The sequence below is a fragment of the Lactuca saligna genome, chromosome 4 (genome assembly GCF_052625555.1).
Source record: "Lactuca saligna cultivar CGN05327 chromosome 4, ASM5262555v1, whole genome shotgun sequence".
NCBI lineage: Eukaryota > Viridiplantae > Streptophyta > Magnoliopsida > Asterales > Asteraceae > Lactuca > Lactuca saligna.
In genome coordinates this window covers 58,781,065-58,797,503 of record NC_136420.1, presented here as the reverse complement: position 1 = coordinate 58,797,503, position 16,439 = coordinate 58,781,065, and positions in this window count along the sequence as shown.

Sequence of the window (16,439 nt, the reverse complement as noted above, 5' to 3'; positions counted from 1 at the left end):
GTTATTATATATGACCCGAATGATACGTAGGAATGTATATAAAATTAAGCACAAAATGTAAAAAAATTACATCAAAACATAGACAATCTTGAATATAATATATTTTTTAAAATTAACAAACGAAAGTTATTATATATGACCCGTCTCATACGTAGGAAACGTACATAAAGTTAAAAAAACTACGTCGAAAAATAAACTCGAATTTAAACCGACAATTTTATAAAAAAAAACCATGTAACTTTAAAAAAAATAACGAAAGAAATTTCTAAATTATAATCGAAACGTTGATCACCTTGAATTATACCGACAAATATATGAAAATAAACACATAAAAATAGTTTTTTTACGTTAGCGAACAAAAGCTATTAATAAAAAACAAATTATATATAATACGGGGTTAAACACGAAAATTTAGAAAATAGAAGGGTGAAAGTAATATTTTTCAAAGTTCAAAGTGAAGGGTTCAAAGTGATATTTTAAAAAGTAAATGGGTGGAAAAGTCACAAACTCATAAACATTAAATATAAAAAAAAAAATACATAAATGGTCCCTATGGTTTACCCATAGTCACAAACTCAATCCCTGCTACTTGAAAAGACGAAAATACCCTTATACTAACGGATGAACGGTAACGGCGTCAGCAAAAAGGTCCATTGATGCAAGTTTTGGAAACCACAGGGACCATGTTCATTAAAAAAAATTAGCAGGGACTGACTTTGTGACTTTTAGCAAACTATAGGGACCATTTTTGTAATTTTGTCAACCTAAAAAGACAAAATTGCAAAAATGGTCCCTATGGTTGGCAAATTTATATGCTTTTAATTCAAAACAAAATGTTGGTGCACCAATAGTTCAAAATTTGATATTTTTAGTGATTTTGGTCCCTTAACACCTAAAAAGACTATTATACCCCTCCTAAATTTCATTTTCCTTTTATTTTGACAAAATTACAAAAATGGTCCCTGTGGTTTGCCAAAAGTCACAAAGGTAGTCCCTGCTAATTTTTTTTGATTCAAATGGTCCTTGTGGTTTGTAAAACTTGCAAAGTTGGCCCTTTTTACTAACACCGTTAGTAAAACGCCGTTAGGGACTGAATCTGTAAGGGTATTTTCGTCTTTTCAAGTATAAAGAGACTGAATTTGTGACATTTAATAAACCACAGGGACCATTTTTGAAAATTCTTTGAAAAAATGAATTAATTTGCTGAAGGAAGGAGGGAAGGTTCGAACTCACGACCTCCACCTCCCTTTATTGCCAAAGTCTTAACCAGTTGAGTTGAATGCTCAACTAGTTATTTGTTCCTAAAGCTAATATATATAATAATGAAACCGTTAATATTTAAATAATAAATAAATTAAAAAAACATTTTTTTACCTAATTTTTTTTAATAAAACAAAATGTATTTTAGTCGTATTATAAAAAAAATTTACAAACAATTTTTATGTATTTATTTTACGTAAATATATTTTTTATGTCTTTAAAATATACATTTTCGTATAAAAAATATGTTTTCGTAAAATATATTCTTTTATGACTTAGAAATAATAATAATTAATACTACTCATTACATAAACAATATATATATAAGTTCTTTTGGGTCGCTAGTTCTCAAATACGTATTTCATCTTATTTAACATACATATTTCATTTTATTTAAAATACGTATATCATCTTTATTAAATATATATAACCGAAAAAATGGTTTTAAAAAAACCGATTGAACCAATCGTTTTGTAAAAACTGTTTTTTTTTTTTTTTTTTTTTTTTTGTTGTTGTTGTTTAGATACATAACAAAATCGTTTTTAAGTTGTTTTTAATACACATAACCGAAAAACCGGTTTTAGAGCTTGCAAACAAAAAGAATTTATATATTTTTTTCGGTTATGTGTATTAAAAACAACTTAACAACGATTTTTTTATGTATCTAAAAAAAAAATAAATAAATAAAAATAAAAAAAAACGGTTTTTACAAAACGATTGGTTCAATCGGTTTTTTTAAAACCATTTTTCGGTTATATATATTTAATAAAGATGATATACGTATTTTAAATAAAATGAAATATGTATGTTAAATAAGATGAAATACGTATTTGAGAACTAGCAACCCAAAAAAACTTATATATATTTTTTATGTAATGAGTAGTATTAATTATTATTATTTTAAAATTATAAAAGAATATATTTTACGAAAACATATTTTTTATACGAAAATGTATATTTTAAATACATAAAAAATATATTTTACATAAAATAAATACATAAAAATTGTTTGTAAAAATATATTTTTTTATAATACGATTAAAATACATTTTGTTTTATTAAAAAAAAAATTAGGTAAAAAAATGTTTTTTTAATTTATTTATTATTTAAATATTAACGGTTTCATTATTATATATATTAGCTTTAGGAACAAATAACCAGCTGAGCATTCAGCTCAACTGGTTAATGCTTTGGCGATGAAGGGAGTTGGAGGTTGTGAGTTCGAACATTCCCTCTTTCTTTCAGCAAATTACTTCATTTTTTCAAAAAAATTTCAAAAATGGTCCCTGTGGTTTATTAAATGTCACGAATTCAATCCCTTTATACTTGAAAAGACGAAAATGTCCTTACAGATTCAGTCCCTAACGGCATTTTACTAACGGTGTTAGTAAAAAGGGCCAACTTTGCAAATTTTACAAACCACAAGGACCATTTGCATCAAAAAAAATTAGCAGGGACTGTCTTTGTAACTTTTGGCAAACCACAAGGACCATTTTTGTAATTTTGTCTTTTATTTTAGTTCATTTATTATTTATTATATTAAAAAAAAATTACTCTAAAAGAGGTCCCTCTCGCTATCTCTCTCTCCCCTCCATCTGCTGCTAATTCTTTAAAACACACACAAACACGGACCATCAAGAACACCTCCACCTGACCTCCTCCTGCCATAAACGTTCGCCCCACCACCATCCTTCACCAACCATCTCCATCTTCTCCATCGTTATATCCCACCAGACGTCTCTCTTTCTCATACCTGAAACCCATATCGTTGGAGCTATCTCTCTTCCCTCCCATCATCGGCTGATAAAGAGCTTTAGAAGCTCCAACGTTTGTCACCACCAGTGAACCAGAAAACCATCGTTGACAATCTCCCCAACAACCAGCGTTTATCACGCTTTCTTGATGAGGGCTGATTATTTTCGATTTTTGGATCTAGAAGGGCCATGTTTTTGACCCGAAAAGATTCTCAGCTTTTGATATTCATTGTAGGCTCCAGGTTTGTTCTTGATTTGGTATGGTGTGGTCTAGTGTCGAATTTCAGTTTGATTTGGGGAGAAAAGGTTGATCGGTTGTCTTCTCTGACAATTAGGGTGGGGTAGGTGGGATTTTTTTTTGTGATGTAGATCCAACAGATGGTGGTGGTATGATAACGGTGGTTTTCCAAAGCACTTATTACGTATGCTCTTGAGTTGCAGTTTGAAAACACGGGGCTGTTATGGAAGCGCTATGTTGTGGTAATAACCAAGGGCAGAGGCTAATAGAGAATGGAGATGGCGACTGATTATGGTGGCTAGAATAGATAAACAAGGGTCGCGTTCTGCCACTCCCTTTTCTCGTTGATTATGAAATGGGTTTGATCTTTCATTATTTATGTTGTTGTGAAACCAATAAGATGCACAAAAAATTAGACTATACTCTACATGTTTAGGGATCTAGAAAACAATAGAATACCAAGAGAAACGATTCTCTTGACTCTATCAGGTCGGAAAAGATTAGATGTCGAGCGACAGTTGTGCCTCAATTGTGTCCCACCACAAACGCCTGATATGATATGGATTTTCATGGATGCCAATCTATTGAGGAAGGAAGATGTGGTGGCAATGGTTTATTGAAGTTTTTGCGGTAACAATGGTCGACGATGGTGGAGGCAGTGGGTTGAAGGCCGGTGATGGGTCTTTAACAACATTAGAGAGAGAGAGAGAGAGAGGTAGGGGTGGGGTGTTGACTTAATAGGGGTGGGGTGGGTTTTCTGTTTTTTTTTTAATTAAAATAATATGAACTCAATTAAAAAAAAAAAAAAAAACAATCAGTTAAGGGTATAATCATCATTTTAGGTAGGATATGAACCAAAACCACAAAAAATGATAACCATAAGGATCAAAACTACACAAAAAATCCAATTTTGGACCAGTGGTGGACCAACATTTCGTTTTGTACCAAAAACATATAAATTTGCCAACCAAAAGGACCATTTTTGCAATTTTGTCACCTAAAAATAGTTATTTTCAATGGAGGAGTAAATTCGAGCAAATCTTAAGTTTTTAGCACTATAATGTTATGCATTATATAAATCTCAAGAAATCAAGCAGAAAACCCACTAGAGATGTGAAAAAGATGGAGAAAGGAGTGAGATACAGGAGAAGAAAATTTGTTAATATTTTGGGTATTTTGCTTGGAATTAAGGTATTTAAGGAGAAGAAAATTTGTTAATATTTTAGGTATTTTGCTTGGAATTAAGGTATTTTCTTTTGATTTAAGCACAATTTTGTTGTTTGAGTAGCTTTATGTACAAGCGTGTTTTGGTTCCACCTCATGTGTTAGTCGTTAATTTGATGAAAAAAAAATGTTTAATTTTTGGTGCAAAGACTTATAATTCATCTCGTCATTGATTGATTTTTGATAATTGATAATGGGTATATGTTATAAGAAAGTGGAGATTGTTAATGATTATTTTAGAGATATTTATTTGACTAAGTTTCTAGACAAAACTCAGAAAAAAAAATAGCAAAAATACTCGAGTTATGAAGATGAGTATGTGGATCTCTTTCTTTTTAGGTGGGCTTAACAACAATTAAATTATTAAAAAAACAAATACATTAAAATGTACCAAAAGCTACACTAGATTAATGGTCAAATTTTGTTAAAATCCGGATCTTAATCTTAAGATCTTAAAGTTTTAAGATCCTACAAGCCAAAAACGATTTCAATTTCACAATAATCTATATGAAGCAAGATTTATAGTGGGATCTTATGTACCTGACTGGGACCTTAAGATTTTAACAAAATCCGATCTCACCTCTATAGTTTTATTATGTAGCCGACTCTTAAAATTTGTTTATTCAACTTGAAATTTATCATCGCAAGTTGCAAAAAACTTCATACAACATCATTACTTCATCAATTTATTACAAATTAGATAGGTTATACTCATTTTATTCCATTTATAATCTTAAATCTTTTGTGATATAGATCATAATGATTTTGTTTGTTTTTGTAATTAAGATGTTTTATTCCTAATTTTTATGGGTTACAACAACAAAAATTATTTTCATTTTTAAAAAGTTAAAGTTGACTTCATATCGACGTCTTAATCGACATTGACCGATAATGTATAATGCTCGTTTAAGACCTTACGAACAAATTTGAATATGTTTTCATTTTGATAGGATATTCCGATTTCGATCTAATCTTAAGATTTTGATCTTGCAAAACATAAAATGATGTTAATTAAGATTCCAATCTTGGGTCAAATCTAGAAAATCACATAAATGCCTTGAGCTCCGTCTACTATAATCTTTTTAGGAAAAAAAAATGGACTCTTTCACTCCCTAAAAGTTTGATATATTGTGTTCTTTGAAAATTGAAGTTACATAAACAGACCTTTAACTGTTAATACTTTGACGACTCCAATTTCTTTTATAAATGTCATTGTATAAATGTTACGGAAAATAAGAATTACAAAAAATATGGTCCTTAAAAGTTTTTAGTAAATTACAAGTTATTATTATTGTTATTATTAAAATACGTAGGTTTGTATTTCAAACGGTTCAATTGTTTTAACATTTTAGTATTTTTTTAAGAATGAAACTTTATTAATTTGAAAATGTTGATATAGCAAAATATACTACTTGTATTAAAATTATTACTGACGATTTATTTAATGTAAATGGATGCATGTAGCGTGGCAAGATTTGGTTAAGACCTAATACCAACAAAGTTAATTTTTTGTGTGCTGTAATTGCTCGAAAATAAATGTTTATCATGTGATTTATATGCGGTTTTTTATTATTTATTGACAATATTTTTTATGATAAATATAGTTACATCTAAATATTATTTGGACATGTTCATCTGCTATGTGACTTCTTATGATGACATATTTAGTGGGAACGGGTGGGTGTATGGTTATAAACGAACCGAACGAATACAAACAAGACCTTTTTCTTGTTCGTTCTTTAAAGGTAGCCGAATAAACAAACGAACATGAATGGATAAACGAACACGTTTTCTTGTTCATGTTTGTTCTTTTAACAAATTACCTTGTTTATGTTGGTTTGTTTGTGTGCATAAACAAGTTAAACGAACATACACGAACGAACATAAACGAACAAAGATAAACAAACAAAATTGAACATATATAAAAATAAATAAACATATAATATAGTAGGGGATAGAGAATATACATTACAACCCCACCTAAGATTAGGTACTAAACCTCTAAAATATATCGTTTTAACATGTTAAATATGTCCGGTTTGGTTTCACTTGGTAAATATATCATCCTCCATAACATTTTTTTCTCTCATTATTGTTTTACCATCTTTGTTTTCTTTCCTCAATTATCGTTTACTACTCCACCCAAGTGAACATTACTAAACCCTAGACCTAAACCCTAAACCCTAAATTTAAACCCTAAACCCTAAACCTAAACCCTAAACCCTAAATCTAATCTCTAAACCCTAAACCTTAAACCCTAAACCCTAACCTTAAACCCTAAACCCTAAACCCTAAACCTAAACCCTAAACCCTAAACCCTAAACTATAAACCATATTGTGTCGATCTTGAATTTACATCTTGAAGTATTAACCGTAATCTTTATATAGTAAAACAATGTATTTTCAAGAGGCTTAGTACCTAAGCTTAGGTGGGGCTGTAATGTATATTCCTTTTTCCCAATATAGTATTGTAATACAAAACAACTGAACATATATGAAGATAAATAAATATAATTGAACGAACATAAACAAACGTTCATGAACATAAATAAACAAACGATTATTGTTCATGTTCGTTCGTTTAACACAACGAACAAGGATTTGTGTTCATCTTTGTTAATTTATTAAATAAATGAACATAAATGAACTTCCCGCCGAAGATTTCACGAATGGTTCACCTAACGTTCGGTTCTTTTACAACCCTAGGTGGGTGTTTAATAGTCGTAAGTATGACGGATGTGTGTGATCGGCGAGGATGAAATTTTTTGGATATTTAAAATACTTGTATACAATGGATGTGTTGTGCCAAGGGGAATCAAGCATTTAGTTCTTTCTTTTTATAATTAATTGCTCCTCTAAACTATGTCATTGAGTGATATGTTCTGTTGTATGATTTATTGAAAATATATGATAAAACTATTTGTTATTTTAGTGACATGTATGTGCAACACAAACTCACTATGTCCTAAGATTACCTATTTAGAAATTTCAAATATGGACAACCTAGGAAAGTAGTTAGCAAGTGGTAGTGGAAAGGCCTAGAAAACGATTAATCAATAAGACAACTGATAAGTTTCGCAAAGACATATCATCCGAAGCTCTTCGGTCGAAGACCTTATTTTTTTATTTTCATTGCCTCCGCTATAGTTTACCCAATAAATAACTGTTAGAATTGATCATGGGATGTGTTTGGATAGTTATATTTTCATATTTATTATTTTGAAAAATTGGGGTGTGTAAAGAGCCACCTACCAATTTTTTTTAAGTTCCCAATAAAGCTTGTTAGTTTTACTTCGTTTTATTGATTTGGACGATGATTTCTGACATCTTTGACTATGATTTCGTACAATTACACTAGTCGATATATAAAATTTTCTATAAAAAGATTGAGGTAGTAGACAACACAACAACTCACATGATAGAATATATTACTGCCTTCAACAAAGACTATACAAAAGATCTCAATGTCAAGACTGAGAAGGATGACAAAGTGTTTGAGAAAGCTGAAGAGTTTTTATCTAGTTTTAAAGAGACATTATTCAAACTTGATCTTTCGACTATTCTCACTAAGGGGGAGACTGTAGAATCGAAAGTTCTAGTAAGTAGTCAAATGTTGTTGTTGAATTAGTGTCTAAGCCCGTAAATATATTTGATAAGTACTTGACCAGGTTGTGCATGGTCCTTTTGGGTTGCGTTCACCAAAGCAACTTGACTGAAGAAATGATAGAGAAAGAGGTTATTATGGTTTATTAATATATTATAAGAATAATATATATTAAAAGAGAAATTATATTTGTTTAGTTAATATTGGTCAAGAATTAATTAAGAATTAATTTTGTGATTAAAAGAAGTTAACTAAACTAGGGGGCTAAACTGTAACTATGTGATAGTTGTAAAGTAGGGTAAAGGATGCCCTATAGGATAGGGTGGACTAATTCAAGGGGATAAGACCCTAAAATGCATCCATGTTAGGCTTCTAGACTTATCTTATGGGCTGCTTGGTAGGCAAGCAACCATATAAGGATAATGACAGAAACCCTAATCCCTACACCTATATAAGGACCCCTTGGCTTAGGAAAATCAGCTACTTGATCCTAAAAGTTCCTAGAGCTGATTTTCTGCCTCTCCCCCTCTCTTTCTCTCTCTTTCCTCTCCATTTGCTCTTGGTGTTTGTGAGCCATTAAAGGTACTACAGTTGTGGTACTTGCTTTCAAAGACAAGAAGATTCAAAATTTAAGTTGTTATTACAACATAACAACAAGATGTATGTAATCCTTTCTCCTTCATGAATTTCAAAATTACTAAGAGCATGCTAGGGTTCTTCATGTGTTCATAATGTTGTGTAGATAATAGTGAAAACATAGATCCAAATCTAGGGTTGCATGCACACATAAGATTGTTTATATAAAACCCATCAGTGGTATTAGAGACTTTGGTTTTGTTTTCTATTAGCATTATACAAATGTATGAACTTGACACTTTAGGGTTTATGGCCAATAAACCCTATGAGGCATGATTTTCGAAATTAGGGTTCTTGAACCCTGAATTTCAAAATTTGATAAGGATTTTTCAAACCCTTTCCTTAGCCCCCAAGATATCGAATTCTAGGGTTTGCCAACCCTAGGGTTTTCGAATTTAGCATCCTCCCCAAGATTAGATCCAAAATTTTACGGATTAGGATAATGCCATATCTCGTAATTATCTTTTAATTGTTTAAATGTGGTAATTAAATATTTTGAATTATCACATCCCATATTTTCGAATTTTAGGGGATTTAAGGGATTAGGTTAAATTAATTGTTTGATTTAAAAGATAATCCTTCAAGATTTGATAATTAAAATTAATTGTTTAATTTTAGGATAATTATTAAATCAAGAGTTTTAATATTTAATTTTTTTTAAATTAAAAGGTTTTAAATTTCAAAATTTTTAAATTGAATTAAAACCCTAGTGTTTTAAAATGTTTAAAATATACCCTATAGTATTATAATATTACAAGATTAATATATATATATATATATATATATATATATATATATATATATATATATATATATATATATATAACTTAAAATGCTAGTCTTACCGTTAGTAGGTCACATTCAGGAAGCCGATCTATAAGTGGGGTATAAGGTTATAGCCTATAAAATGATCGTTTAATGGGTGTCCACTCTCACCCACCACTTCCTTGATTGGTCCAGAGTCATTAGCCGAACGGGTAGGATAAGGCAAACCCTTCCTCATTAAAAGTATAATTAATTATAAAAGTAACTAAATGTTTTTACAACAATTCTCAATCTTAGTTACTTTAGGAAAAGTGAATTGATGCAATTCCATGAAATTACACTTTGCACCCCTGCTAAGACGTTAGTGGAGCGCGTGCGGTTAACCGATACACTAATTGGACTCTAAGCATTGGTGGCAAAGGGTGACTCATTGTTTATCATAGTTCGATGGAGCGTGTGTGGCTAATCGGTACATCGAATAGGTGATTGTAACAATGAGGGCACCATGTACATTTGCATGGTTATTCACACCTGCTTTGTGTTCCTCGGCATCCCAGTCACAAACTAGAGGGGGCACATCAAGATTTAAACATGACATTGAAAAGTTGAATGAATCTCAAAGGAATCTAGGAGTTTTCAATACATTTAAAACTTAATCTCTTTTTTGTTTTTCATGTTGGAGAATTAGTGAATCGTCATTCACTTACCTTCAAATTATTTGCATGTTAGATTACGACATCCCTCTTCTAATTTTTAAATAATGTTGTTAGATCCTAGCCCTAATTTCTCATTTGGGTGTTTAATTAGGGATTCATTTCTAATCAAGCTTTGTTCTTTTCTATTTCAGATGTCGAACGTCAACAACAATGCTTCCGGCTCGAATTCTTCCGGCTCGTTCTCACTCATGAATTTGTGTGGGAGAGTGATATTTGACAGGACCAATTTCAATGATTGGATCCACAACATCCGAATGGTCACTCACTACGAGCACAAAGGGTATGTCCTTGATGAGAAGCTGAAGGAAATCAACCTCAACTCTGCCACTGCTGAAGAAATCGTTGGCTTTGAGGCCCATGAGCGTGATGCCACGAAAGTCCATTGTATCATGCTAGCGACCATGACTGCAGAACTCCAAAATTCCTATGAGGACATGTATCCCTATGAAATGCATCGAGACTTGGTGGATCGGTACCACCAAAGTGCGAGGCAAGAAAGGTATGAGATCATCACTTTGATGATCACTGCCAAAATGGGTAATTGAGAGTCCCTTACCGCTCATCTGCAAAAGATGCAGAGATATGTTGATCGCCTGCTGAAGTTAAATGTTAATTTTGATGAAGAGCTGGCAATTGACATCATCCTTCACTCCTTGCATCCCTGCTACAACCAGTTCCGCATGACCTACCACATGAATAAAGAAGAGGTCACCTTGAGCAAGCTTCAAGGCTTGCTAAGGATTGTTGAGAGCAGTCTCAAGGATAAGTTTGTTGCACTGACTCCCACTCGCACTGCTGCTCCTGTCTTGGCAATAAGTCAAGGGAAGGGTAAGAACAGGAAGGCTCCTTCAAAGAGCCACCACAAGGGAAAGTCCCAAGATAGCACCTCTTCTAGTGGAACCAAAGTTGGTTCTGCTAAGCCCCACTCCAACCCTAAGGAGGCAGAGTGCTACCACCGCCACAAGATAGGGCATTGGAAGAGAAGTTACCCAGAATATCTGCAAGCTGTCAAGGATGGGAAGATCAAGCCATCTTTCGCAGGTATCTACACAATTAAATCTAATGATTCATCGCATGATATTTCATGGGTTCTTGATACAAGATGTGGTTTTCACATATGTTCTGATTTGCAGGGACTAAGAAAAATTGTGATGTGGAGCAAGGAAGGATAAATCTAATCATGGGAAACAGAAGAGCATCGCCTGTCACCAAGATTGAAGTTTATTCCTTAGTGATTAGTAATGGATTAGGTTTAGATTTAAACAATTGTTTCTATTCGCCAGATATGGCAAGAAACATCATTTCATTTCATGGTTTATATAGACAAGGTTTTAGATATTCATTTGATAATGAAAAGGGCTCTATTTATGCTTATCTTAACAATGTTTTATATTTTGAAGCATTGCCTTGTAATGGAATATATGAGACTATGATGGTTGTAGATAACTTAGGAAATGATGTATTGTGTGTGGATTCTTCCAATAGTATCGATAAAGCATGCTTGTGGCATTGTCGTCTTGGACATGTCAACAAGAAACACATAGACCAACTCCAAAAGGATGGAGTGCTGGAGTCATTCTACCTTAGGGACGATGACGTGTGTGACTCTTGTTTACTTGGAAAGATGACCAAGTCACCCTTCACTAGCACTTGTGAAAGGGGTGAGGGTCTATTGGATCTCATACACACCGATGTGTGTGGGCCCTTTAGATCCACCACAAGGGATGTGAACCGCTTCTGTGTGACCTTCACCGACGATTATAGCAGATATGGGTATATCTACTTAATCAAGCACAAGTCGGAAACCTTTGAAAAGTTCAAAGAGCTTAAACAAGAAGTAATCAGTTGGGCAGGAAAATCAAGATGCTTTGATCCGATAAATATGTATAGATCTATATAATCGTTAATCTTCGGAGCGAGATAAATATGTATAGATATATATGGGGTTGACATCCCCACCTACGGTTGCTAGCTACAACCTCGACTGATCAATCGAAGTGGGTGATAAGGGTCTACAATTGTTACTACAACGTCGAATGAAGTATTATAGGGGGGGGGGGTACATTTAGTCACATAACTCAGTTATAGAACTCACTATAAGCATTAATCGTCATATCTCTATCATTGCGAACCATGGGCTTGGTTGCTTTCAAAACTATTTTAAGTTTGGATTTACTTATAAAAAGATACATTTTGGTTTTCAAAGAGTCTTTACTAATATGGTTTTAAGTGTGGATTTACTTATAAAATGATACATTTTGGCTTTTAAAGACTTATCGCAAAAACAGTTTTAACTATTGTTACACATACAAAGATAATACTTTTTAGACTTTTTATAAGTATTAATGCTGTTAGTAGAAAACCTATAACTCTCATCAACCTTGTGTTGAGCCTCAAAACTGCATGTATTCTCAGGAAACTACTAAACAGACATTCAAGACCGATTGGATTATAGGTGAAATAGTTTACTTGCTATTGTATTATATGCCTATCTGTTAAGGCAATTGATGTATTATTATTATTTGTAAAATATTGTATTCAAATATCAAGATGGAACACGAATGCTATATTTTTTTATTGTTATACTTGTGCTATATATTCAGTTTACCTGTGATCCATGAACTTAGTTGCGCAGCCCGACATGTTCCGCCGCCTCAGTCGGGGGTGTGACAAATAGGGTGGGATGGAGTCTTTGGGTCATTAAAAAGATTTTTGGAGTCCTCGATATCTAGGAAATTATAGTTGGGAGAGTTGTTTGGAATCATAGATCCAAATGGGAAAACCGTTTCATTAAATGTGATGTGGCGGGAAATGATAAATTGTTTGGTGTGGAGGTTGAGACACCAGATACCCTTGTGATTCGAAAGGTATCTAAGAAAAATGGAAGGAATAGAGCAATGTTGAAGCTTGTTGGAGTTGTTAAGATGATGATAACATAAACAGTTAAAAACACGAAGATGGGTATAGGACGGATGTTTCTGGTAGGGAGTGTCATTTTTGAGAGTTGCGGATGGAAGAATATTCAAAAGATGAGTGGCCATGTGGAGAGCTTACATATAATAAGTAGGTGGAAGGTGAGCTTGAACAAAGAGAGTATGATTAAGTGTACGAAACATGCATTTAGATTTCCCATTTTATTGAAAGGTATAAGGAAAAGAGAAATGCATATGAATGCCATGACTGACACAAAGGGAATGGAAATTGGAGTTGTCATATTATTTTCCATTGTCACATTGGAAAGTTTGAATTTTGGTGAGAAATTGATTTTCAATGTATGGACAAAATGGAGAAATTTAGAGAACACTTTAGATTTATTTCAATGAGGGTACCTACACAAAATGAGTAAACTGATCAAGGAAAATAACATAATAATTAATTTTAGTATTTGACTTTGAATAGAAGAAGTGCATATATAAGATTGAATAACTTAAAACAGAAATAATGCCTTAGTTTTAGACAACTCAAAGGGTAAATGTACATGCTTGCTAAGCTGACATGCATGACACAATAAGGGAGAATCCCTTTTATTACAAGTAATTGAATTACGAGAAATTCTATGTTGAAAAACTGGTTAACCGGGATGGCTAGGTCTTTGGTGCCACAGAGTAGATCGGGCTAGCAGAGATAAAAGGATGTGGAGGAGGACTTGTAACAGAATAGAGATCACTTGAGTTATCACATTGGATAAGGATTTGTTTAGTTTTGAAGTCCTTCGTAGAAAAACAAAATTTGTCAAATTTGATAGAGCGTTTATTATCACGAGTAAATTGATGGACAAATATGAGGTTTTTAATAATTACAGGTAGTACTGAGGACATTTTTAAGACTTAGGTTATGAAAACGTTTATAGGAAATAAATGAGTGAAAATTATTAGTGATCAATTTCGAGATCCATTTCTGACTACCTAAACAAAGAAATTAGAATTAATACGCTTATTACTATAGGAATTGAGTATACCTGAGTCAGTATGGATGTGTGCGGTTTCCCCGGTGTCCATATACTAGTCTGCAGTTCCTAGGTGCTGAAGGATCATGGTGCTAAATGCCTAAGGGTGAGTAGTGACCTAATCCGAATAGTTAAATTGTTGAACAGTAGGCCATGTATTGGGCTGATATGGAGATGAACCAGTAGCAAAAAGAGACTGATGTTGGGCTGTTGGCGCAGAAGCCCAAGGCTGAGAAAATAGGGTTGCTAAAGCAGGCCATTGTTGCTGCTGGTTTCTTGGGGCAATAGAGAGAGCCGACCAGGGAGATGTAGGCACTGGAAGAAGTCCTCATTGAGGAGGTTGCCACGACTGCCAAGGCATGCATCCTCTCTACATACTGAACTGAAAGTGAGATGAGGCTGCACAATCGGATTACCCATGACCCATGTCAGATCGACCTCCTTTGCCACCTCCACGGTGGTTATGAGCACCACCTCAACCACCACTTTGACCATTATTGTGATTCCCACGTGAAGGATTTGGAGCCCGGTTTTGAAGTTTGACAACATGAATTGTTGGAGAGGAAGAGTGATTGTGATAAGAGTTTTGGACCAGTTGACTTTGATCCCTTTGCATAGAGTGTTAACTCGAGTGTAAGCTTGGATCTCATCTCAACAAACGTGGTCAAGGGTTTTTGATGGCAGATTGTGGTGACAACATTAACGTATTTTTGGGACAATCCATTATTGGATGTTATAATAATTCAGGTGTTTTCTTTTATTATTAAGCATGTTTTATTAGTTTAGTAGAATAAATCAACCAAAGGACTCCTAGTTTTTAGCTTAGTTGAGGTAGTTTCTATTTTCTCGCTAGTTCACTCTTCAAATACAGGTAATGTGTACGTTGTTATTTGTCCCCTGATTATAATAAAACCACAAAGAAGCATTTGCCTCAAATTCTCTCCCTTTTATAACTTGTTCTGTTTTTGAAAAGCTTGTAAAAAGCAAGGTAATTCCAACATTGTGGTATCAGAGCAACCTGGTGTATACCCAAGTATCAATCTTGTGAAGAGATGACTGGAAATGACAATGGAAACAGTCAGAAAGATAGCCAGATTTCTCTCCACTATCCGATGCTGACGAGGGAAAATTACACACCATGGGCAATAAAGATGAGAGTGTTCACGATGGCACAAGGCGTGTGGGATGCAGTTGAACCACAAACCTCAAACATAGTGGTGGAGACAAAGAAATACATGATGGCGTTGGCGGCGGTTTATCAAGGGATACCGGAGGATCTGTTACTGTCGTTATCAGAGAAAAAGTCTGCAAAGGAAGCATGGAATGCCCTAAAGACAATGTTCATGGGAGCTGATTGTGTGAAGATTGCAAGGATTTAGACGTTAAAAGCAGAGTTTGAATCCTTGATAATGAAAGACTCAGAAGGAGTGGATGAATTCACTGCAAAAGTGAACCATCTGGTCAGCACAATGCGAACTTTGGGAGATAAAGTTGAAGAAGCTTATGTCGTAAAGAAACTTCTCAGGGCTGTATCTACCAAATTTCTCCAACTTGCTTCCACATTGAAACAATTTGGGGACCTGGAAACGATGACCACTGAAGAGGTAACCGGGAGATTAAAAGCACATGAAGAAATAATGAAAGGGCATGGTGATGCAGATGATCGCAAACTACTTCTAACCCATCAAGAATGGTCTGAGAAGTATAAAAGGGGGGAGATGATCCAAAGCGCAAAGAGAATCGTGGGAGCACTCGTGGACGAGGCAGAGTCCGCGGTAGATGTAGTAATTCTGGAGGTCGTGGGGGACGTGGAAGAGGTCACCCGCACAATCAAAAGGAAGGGCAACGTACGTCTTCAAGCAATCAAGAAAAAAGTAGGGTTCAGTTCTATAATTGCCAGGAGCACGGGCATTATGCAGCTGAGTGTAAGAACCCTAGACAAGAGAGGGTACAAGAAAACAATTTGATCCATGATCATCTTGATAATGAACCTGCACTTCTACTGGCTTCTTTCGAAATAGAAGAAGAAACAGGGGAGGTGTTCTTAAATGAGGAAGGAGTAAACCCAAAGTTGAGAACGAAGAGAGGGCACCAACGACATTCAAAGTCGTGGTACCTAGATACAGGGGCGAGCAACCATATGACCGGAGGCAAGAGAAAGTTCAGAGAATTGGACACGACAGTTAAAGGCTATTTATAATTTGGGAACGAATTGAGAGTTCAAATTGAAGGGAAGGGCATGATCTTGTTTCAATGCAAAAATGGCGAACAAAGACAAATGAAAGAGGTATACTAT